We start from the raw sequence: 9,520 nt of genomic DNA, 5'->3' as shown, positions 1-9,520 counted from the left end.
AGAGGTAAGAAATGACTGTGGTTACTTTGCTTCTCTGATCTCCAGGCAAGCTTTGTCAGAACACAAACAAAATATCATACAACATTAAATTTTTTTTTACTACATATACACATTTAGGAATAACTTTAAAATGTATTTATGAAACAACAAAAATCCACAATGAAGCCTGACATTAGTTGACATTCCAGGGCTCAGGAGGCTGGCACAAAAGGTTACAGTGATTTGTAGGCCAGCCTAAATGAATTTCAGTATGTATGTATGATAAATTCCAGGCCATCCTAAGTTACAGTGAGGTCCTTCCTTAAAAAAAAAAACAAAAACAAAAAACAAAAAAACAAACAAAAAAAAAACCAAAAAAAAAAACCACCAGCATGGTGGCACACATCTTTAATCTCAGAACTCAGGAGATAGAGGCAGCAGATCTCTGTGAGTTTCAGGCCAGCTTGGTCTACAAAGCAAGTTCCAAGACAGCCAGGCCAGTTACACAGAAAAACTCTGTCTCAAAAAACAAACAAACAAACAAAAAGCATTGGCAAGGATCTGGAGGAGTTGCAATCTGGTAGATGATAAAAACGTAGTGACTATTTCTCCAGAAGACTAAATATAGAGTTAACATGTGACCCAGAAATTCCAGCCCTCAGCATGTACTTAAAAGAAATGGAACACGACAGCACAAACACTACATAAACGTTATAGCAGCAGCCTTATTTATACAAGAAAAAGGGGGAACCACCAGGGAATGGAAAGAGAAAAAAAACCCTCACTTTAGAGTCTGGTTGAAGCTGGGAGTCAAGAATTCTAGCTCAGTGGGCTGGAGAGATGGCTCATCAGTTAAGAGCATTTGTTGGTCTTGCAGAAGACCCAGGTTTGGTTCCCAGCACTTGCATAGTACCTCAAACCATTCATAACTCCAGTTCCAAGAGATCGGAGGTCTTCTGGTCTCTTCAGGCACCAGGCGTGCTCATGGTACACATACAAACATTTACATACATTCAGACAAAACACTTAAACAAATGAATAGATCCATATACCGCTCAAGTAACTACATTTGCTGTGAAGAGTGCCAAAATAGAGTTTTTTTGTTTTGTTTTGTTGAGGCAGGATTTCTCAATGTAGCCCTGGCTGGACTGGAACTTGCAGATCAGGCTGCCCTTGAACCCACAGATATCCACTTACCTCTACCTCCTGGGTGCTAGGATTAAAGGCATGTGCCACCATACTCAGCATGAAACAATGTTTCTCTTATATAGGGATATTTCAAAAGAGAATTTTAAAACAGCAATGACTTATGCTTAAGGGCAAGTACATATATCCTCCCAGCCATAAACACGTAATTTGCTAGGAATTTCACAAGAAACTCCATTTGTATTAATAGTCCTGTCATAGCTCCCTGTGCACCCTTAGGGCCCATGATAGTGTCTTATCAGATTGGAATTGTATCCAAGGCTCATCTATAGCCACTCTGTAATCTCACTTACTGAGAAGGGGAAAAAGCCAGACAGTTCTGGTGCATGCCTTGAATTAGCACTCAGGAGGCAGAGGCAGTCTGATCTCTGAGTTGGAGGTCAGCCTAGTCTACAGAGAGAGTTACAAGACAGCCAGGGATATACAGAGAAATCCTGTCTCAACAAAACTGAAAAAGAAAAAAAGAAAAGGGAAAAAGAGATCAAGGAGGGGGATCCTTTAGAAACCAGTTAATCAACATCATCCCCAAAGCCTCCAAAATCCTATTATATACATGCTAAGACACTTAAATGTGAATCTCCGTTGAGAAGGCCTTCCCTATTCTTTGGGGTGTGTATAATTCTCTTTATGAATTCCTCTCTTTCTATTAATAACTGCATTTAAATCTATATTTAAGAAGTCTTTTTTAGCCAGTTGTAGTAGCATATACCTTTAATGCTAGCACTCTGGAGGCCAGAGGGCAGGTAGATCTCTGTGAGTTCAAGACCAGCCTGGTCTACATAGTGAGTTACAGGCCAGCCAGGGCTACACGTGAGACCCTGTCCCCAAAAAACAAACAGACAAAAAAAACAAAACAAAACAACTAAAAACTTCAATGAACTCTAACTCTTGCTTCATGTTATCTTGTCCTGAAATTATTTTCTGTGGTGAAATCAAGGATCCAGTTTCACGGAGTGGAGGTCTCTGAAAGGGAAGTCTTTAGGCTGCTGAGGCAGGAGAATGGTCTGTGTCTCTGTGTCTTTTTCTGCCCTACCACTGACGAGAACAACCCAAATGTCCACCAACTGGTGAGTGAGTGCATAAAATGTGATAGCTACACAGCTGAATGATATTTAGCCATAAAAAAAATGAAGTACCAATACATTTTACAACATGTAATAAACTTAAAAATTAGGCTAAATGGCTAAATGGTGACAGGCACACGCCTTTAATTCCAGCACTTGGGAGGCAGAGGCAGGTGGATCTCTGTGAGTTCGAAGCCAGTCTGGTCTACAGAGCGAGTTCCAGGACAGGGCTACACAGTGAAACCCTGTCTCAAAACACCCCTGTCCCCCAAAAAAATTAGGCTAAATGAAAAAAAATGCCAATTAAAATATCACAGATTACAAAACTCTTGTTATTGTTTTTTTCCAGTACTGGAGACTAAACACAGTGCCTCCCACATGACAGGCAAGGAATCTACCACGAAGGCCACATTCCTAGGCCCAGATGCTCTGTGGTTGTGATCTTGGCAGCGTGACTCTGTGAATCATACACTTTATGCTAGTGTGCTGTGTGTCAGTTTTATCTTTTTTATGTTGTTTTAAGCCCTGGGCCTGGAGAGATGGGTAAGAGCACTTGCTAAGCTGGAAGGTTGGTTTCCCAGCACTCGCATGGAAGGTCACACTGTCCGCAACTCCAGTTCCAGGGGATCTGACACCCTCTTTCGGTCTCCGAGGGCCCCAGAGAACAAGGTGCATGCACAAACAGGCAGGCAAAACACTCACACACGTAAAAATAAACAGATCTTTAAAAAACCAAAACAGAACAGGGGAGGGGAACTGAAACTAGAATCGAGACTTCCGCAAAGCCCGCGCTGGACTCAGGCTTCAAAAGCTTTTCCAGTTACAAGTAAAGAAAGTCTCCCCCTCTTTCCCAGGGCTGTCTTGCATAGCTGAGTGGTAGAGCGCTTGCTAGACATCTGGGAAACTCATAACTCAGCACCCCCACCCCCAAAATACAAACTTCTCAAGCTGGCTTCAGTCTGGCTCTCTCCGATTATGCTTTATTTGTAGCTTTTTGTAAATGTTTCTTTTTTAAATTTTTTAAATTACACTCATGATATTCATTAATTACACTCATGATATTAATCACATCTGTGGTACTCATAGATTACATTCGCAGTATTCATTCAATTATATATATATATATATATATATATATATATTTTTTTTTTTTTTTAAATGCCGAATGTCATTTATTGAAGGAGGGAGGAGGTCTTAAATACAGGCTTACAGCACAATGGGAGAACCCTGGAGGGCAGAAGTTCGCTACTGATGTTTTACAATCTTGCATCTAAGCTGTTAACGCCTGTAAATGTTTCTTTTATTTAAATTTATTTTCATATAGGTTTTTTGTTTTATTTTATTTTTTGTGGGGTTTTTTTTGTTTGTTTGTTTCTTGTTTCGTTGTTGTTGTTGTTGTTGTTGTTGTTTTGAGACAGGGTTTCTATGTGTAACAGCCCTGGCTGTCCTGGAAACAGGCTACACTCGAACTCGCAGAGATCCCCCTGCCTCTGCCTCCTGAATACTGTAATTAAAGTTATGTGCCACCATGCCCAGCTTCACATAGTTTCTTCATTCCATTTTCAATTTTACTTTATTCGTATGGGGGGTTTTGCCTGCATATCTGTACACCACTTGCATGCAGCAGATCCCCTAAAAGTGGAGTCACAGACAGTTGTGAGCTGCCATGTGGGTGCTGGGAATCAAACCGAGGTCCTCCAGAAGAGCAGCCAGTGCTCTTAGACTCTGAGCCATTTCTCCAGCCCCATAGATCACTTTTTTTTTTTTTTAAATAAAATGTGGATGCTTACACAGAAGTGTGGCATGGGCACCTTCTGGGGAAGGAGACAAATGCCAGCTCTGAAAGGCCAACTTCCTGACAGTAGTGTGTTTTAAGCTGTTTGAAATCATTGTCACTGAATTTATGTGGGAGAGGGCATGTCACCCAGTCTTAAAAGAAGGAAAAGTGGAGCCTCTGAGATCCTGGGGAAGAAGGTAACAAGCCAGGACCCGGGCTTACTGACTTTGATTTTCTTTGTACCAGTCCCCAAACTTGCTTAGAGCCAGGGATGAGGCAATGTCTACAGGCCAGACGGAGCTTCCTGAGGCTGAGCGTCAGGGACTGATAAAAAAAAGAAGGAAGCCAGCTTCCTTAGACTGAACCAGCTTCCTGGAGCAAGGGAGATGAGACTAGAGTCAGGGTGAGGGAGGGGTTTAAAACAACTGATTCTCAGAAAGGTACCCTTAAAGGGTCGGTCTTCGAGACCAAGGGTCCCTTCTAAAGAAAGAAAGCAGTCTACCAGGCTAGGGACAATGTGCTGGGCCTGGAAGAATCCCTCACTCTCACAGAAGTGGACTGTCCCTTCCCACACCTCCCTAGGGAGCCCCTGCACAGAGAGGCCTGGATGTGTGCCTCTATCTCAGGATCCAGAATAGCCCCAGGCAGGCCCCAGGCCAACTTTGAGAGCCCAGATCCAAGCCCTGGCCCCTCTGGGAAGTTTTTATTGCAAACAGTCACTGTCCAGAAATGGACATCTGGTTTTAGCATGAGAAGACCAAGACAGGAGGAAGACGTTTCCTCGTCTGGGAAAACGCAACGGAGCAAATGGAGCAGGAACCTGAGTAGTGGCCAAAAGGGAGCGCAGAAACAGTCACAGCTAGAAGACTGAACCTGGGCGGCGACAAAACGAAAGGCCAGAATCAGGAGGCTCAGTTCGGGCCAAGGATGCGTCAGACTGAGGCAGAGGATGGCTAAAACAGGAAACAGACAAGGCAAGGAAGGACCTAAGGAAGCAGAAGGCAGGTCGACAGCCCCAGCTTACTACACCCAACCACTCAGCACGCTCCGGCAGCCTACTCCCTCACCCCGCACCCATTCCCCCACCTCCCACCCACCCCTCTCCTCCCCTCCCCCTCCCCCGTGTCCCCTCCTCTACCCGCCCCAACTATTCCATCTTCTCCAGGACCCCTCTACCCCTTCACCCTGCCTCAGTCACACCTCCAACTCTCCTGGCAACCCCCTCCCATCCATCCCTCCAGGCCTGCACTCAGACCTCTAAGAAGTCAGGGTCTCTGTTAGAAAGGTCTGCCCTTGAACCCCCTTCCTGTTCCACTTCTCAGGGCAGGGTGTCAGCCTGGGGCTCATCTCAGCAAGGGAGCCGGTGGGCGCTGGAGTGGGCTAGGACCATGTAGCATTTAATTCCGGCTTCACAGAGCGCAGGGGTGTCCCCGGAGCAAGGTCCTGTACCTTGCGTATTAAGAGGGGCGAACCCAGGGAAGTAGATTCTGTTGTTACCTCTATTTAGATGGGAGGCGACAGGAACCTGTTCGTTTAAATGGCTGAACGCAGTGGTCTGGTTAGTTTCCATGGACTAGATGAGAGCTGCTGGAACTTTTGACTTGCAATCCAGTTTTGTCTGAGGGGGAGAAAATTTTTATTTTCAAGACATGGTCTCTCTATGTAGTCCTAGCTTTCCTGGAGCTTATGCTGTAGAGGTAGAGCTGTTTGTTTAGCCTGTATATGTCCTCATTTCTGCTTTAGTCAGAGCCCTCTAAAGGAACAGAACTGAGAGAGTGAATATATACACCTGTATATTCAAATGGGATGTATTAGATTGGCTTACACAGTGTTGTCTAGGTAGTCCGACAAAGACTATCTAACACTGCAGAGCTGAGAAGTCGGTCGCTGCTCATTCCATGAGGCTGCCTGTCTCAGCAGTCCCACCCTGGTGGTGCTGAAGGCCTCAAGGATGACTGGAGCGTCTATGTCGGAACCCTGAATAAACTGATTCTAATATCAGCAAAGGAGTGCCTCAGCTGAAGGCTAGATGAACTTGTCATCGAGAGTGAGGGCGAGCAGGCAAAAGGCAGTTTCCTTCCTCCATGTCCTGTTATCTGGGCTGCGAACAGACGGGGCTGCCCTCATTATGATCACAGCAAGAAAATCCCTCACAGGAGCGCCCAGCAGCTTGTGTTTTGGTTGATTCCAGGTGCAGCTGACAACCGTGATTAGCCATCACAAGTTCACCCCTTGTCGACTGTCACCACACTCCATCTGTCTTCTTCACGGGCCAATGAGGAGAGTTACTGGGAGATGTGGTGGGAACCACCACCCCTGTGTCTTTGATGTTGGCATTCATTTCTGAAATTCCTTCTGGGATGCAATACTGTCTTGGGTTCACTATATCCCCCCCCCCCCCCACTAGAGGCGACTCCTGTGGCTTCCCGTTGGCCTTTCCACCCAGAAAGCCCTCACTCCAGTGTCAGAGAACCAATGTGCGGATTCTGCCGACTTCTAAGTTTAACTGTCCCAACTGTACATTCTGGAACCCACTGGATTCACTGTTGGACTTCAGCCAAAACTCTATTAATTCCCTGACCTCCACAAGCCCCTCTGTTAACCAGGGGGCCACAGTGTTTCTTGGAGTCTCCTGGAATCAGCGTCAATTCAGAACCAGTATCCAATTAAGCCCCAGAAAGTCTGATTGCTGCTGCTGCTGCTTCTTCTTCTTCTTCTTCTTCTTCTTCTTCTTCTTCTTCTTCTTCTTCTTCTTCTTCTTCTTCTTCTTTTGTTTTGTTTTTTTCGAGACAGGCTTGCTCTGTGTAACATCCCTGGATTCCTGGCTGTTCTGGAACTCCCACTGTAGACCAGGCTGGCCTCGAACTCACTGAGATCTGCCTGCCTCTGCCTCCCGAGTGCTGGGACTAAAGGCGTGCGCCACCCCTGCTCGGCTCTCATTTTCTTTAATGTGCAGTTATCCTTGTGAAATGTTGTATGTTCCTCTGGGGAAGGACAGGAGAAAGGCTAACAGTAAAACTTTTAGGTAGCTCAGCATGGTCCTTCCTTCCTCAAGACACATGGCCTTTCCTTCATTCGGGGACTTCTGGGTCTCTGAAATGACTCAAGTCTGGAAATTGTTTGATGGGCTGGGGTTCCCTATTGCTACAACCCAATTTATTTAATTGATTCTAGAGTTTTCCTGCTATACAGATTAAACAGGCTTGGGGCTGGAGGGATAGCTCAGCTGTTAGAGCGCTGGCTGCCCTTGCAGAGGACCTGGGTTCAGTTCCCAGGACCCGCACGGTAGCTCACAGCTGCCTGGAACTCCAGTTCCAGAGGATCCAATGTTTTCTGGCTTTCGCAGGCACCAGGCATGCATGTGGTGCACACACATACATGCGGGCAAAACCCTCATATACATGAAACAAAATCAATTAAAAATACTTTTAATGGCTGGCCTTGGTGGCGCACGCCTTTAATCCCAGCACTTGGGAGGCAGAGGCAGGCGGATCTCTCTGAGTTTGAGGCCAAAATGGTCTACAGAGTGAGTTCCAGGACAGCCAAGTCTACACAGAGAAATCCCATCTCAAAAAACAAAAACAAAAACACCCAAAACCACTACCAACAACAAAACTCTTAGTAGGTTTCTTATCTATTTTATTCCTGGAAACACCATGATTGGTTAGCCAGTGCCACAGGGCCATACCGATTAGGCCATTATAGACCTTGCTTTGCTGGTGCGGCCTATTACCATAACTACACTCATCTTGCCTTTGACCTTTCAAATGCTGCCACCTGGCCCCTGGTACTCCGGAGCCCAGTTAAACCCATTACATTTAATTCACCTAAGTGAGCAGCAGCATCTCCAACCCTAGGGTCTGGCACAAGGGGAAGAACAGTGCTGACATCCTTCTTACCACCCTAAGAGCACCCCACACACTATGTATGATTCGGGTGCTGGGCACCAGGGTGCTGGGAGCTGAGCTTGCATTCTCTGCAGGAGCAGTGTGGTCTCTTAACTGCTAAACCATTTCTCCAGTGTCATCTTCATTCCTTTTTACTTTTTTTTTGGGGGGGGGGCAGGGTCTCAGCCAGCAGATTTTATTGGTACAAGGTAGGGAACCATGGCAGTCAATCATTCTGGTGCTCAGTTTTGCCCTTTTTATAAGGTAGTCAACCACACTTTAAAAACCCATTTTCTTAGCCAAGCGGTGGTGGCACTTGCCTTTAATCTCAGCACTTGGGAGGCAGAGGCAGGTGGATCTCTGTGAGTTCAAAGCCAACCTGGTCTACAGGCTTAGTTCCAGAACATCTAGGGCTGTTACACAGAGAAACCCTGTCTTGAAAAACCAAAAGAAAAAAATATATTTTCTTTTGTTTAATTTATTATCACTATTTTCATCATCATCATCACCATTATTGCTGTTGTGTGAATGTTCATGTGCATGAGGGGGCAGGGCGCTTGCACGCCAGTGATGTGTGTGGTGGTCAGAGGATAACTATGTGGAGTTGGTTCTCTTCTACCTCTATGTGGGTACCAGGGATCAAAGCACCTTTATCTACGAAGCCATCTGGACAGCCCTATTCCTTTTGAAGTTGTTCTTTTTCATCCACACTTTGGAGAGCTGTGATGTCTGGTGCCCTTCTTGTTATCATCCCTTGCACTCTTCCCTCATTTTGTGGATGTTTGGACTCAAGTACTTGAAACGCTTTCTGTTGGAGTCTGCTGGTATTACCTTGTATCCCTCCAGGGCCATGTGGGTGGGGAGGGGGTTAACTCAGAACAAACCCATCATTAAGAGTGTGTGTGTGTGTGTCTGTGTGTGTGTGTGTGTGTGTGTGTGTGTGCTAAGCTAGTGATAGCGGGTGTGTGTAGATTCCTTTTTTATGACACGGCACACAAATATATCTTTCTCAAAATTATTTTATTTTATGAGTGTTTTGCTTGCGTGTATGTCCGTGTATCATGTGTGTGCCTGTTACCCAAGGAGGTCAGAAGAGGGTCCTGGGTCCCCTCCTGAAACTGGAATTACAGACAGTTTCAAGCCACCATGTAGGTGATGGGGATTGAACCTCTGGAAGAGCAGTCAGTACTCCTAACCAGTAAGCCCTTTTCCTAGCTGCCTGTTTAAGGCTCTCTTTTACAGAGTTCAGGAGAACGAAGAGTTTGGTCGCTAGGGGCTTAAGTTCAAGGTTCTTTATGCTTATTGCACACCCCAAAGCAGTTAGGTCTGGACTGGCCCTCTACCCTCCATGCCTGGAAGTATCAGGAAAATGTTGGAATAGAAACTGTCCAAATTTGATTCTCCTTAAGGGGAGAAGAAACTTATTCCATTGTTTTGAGTTGGGGTGCACCTTGATGCAGGTGGAAGTGTTGGGTTGCTAACTGGGTACCTTGTGCAGGGAGGGTCTGTACACAGCTCAGTGCAGGTTGGGCACTCATGTTGCTGGGTATATTGTTTGGAGTGGGATGTGGAACTCCAGTTCCAGAGGATCCAATGTTTTCTGGCTT

This window comes from Peromyscus eremicus, chromosome 8a (genome assembly GCF_949786415.1).
Source record: "Peromyscus eremicus chromosome 8a, PerEre_H2_v1, whole genome shotgun sequence".
NCBI lineage: Eukaryota > Metazoa > Chordata > Mammalia > Rodentia > Cricetidae > Peromyscus > Peromyscus eremicus.
This window is presented reverse-complemented; position numbering follows the sequence as displayed.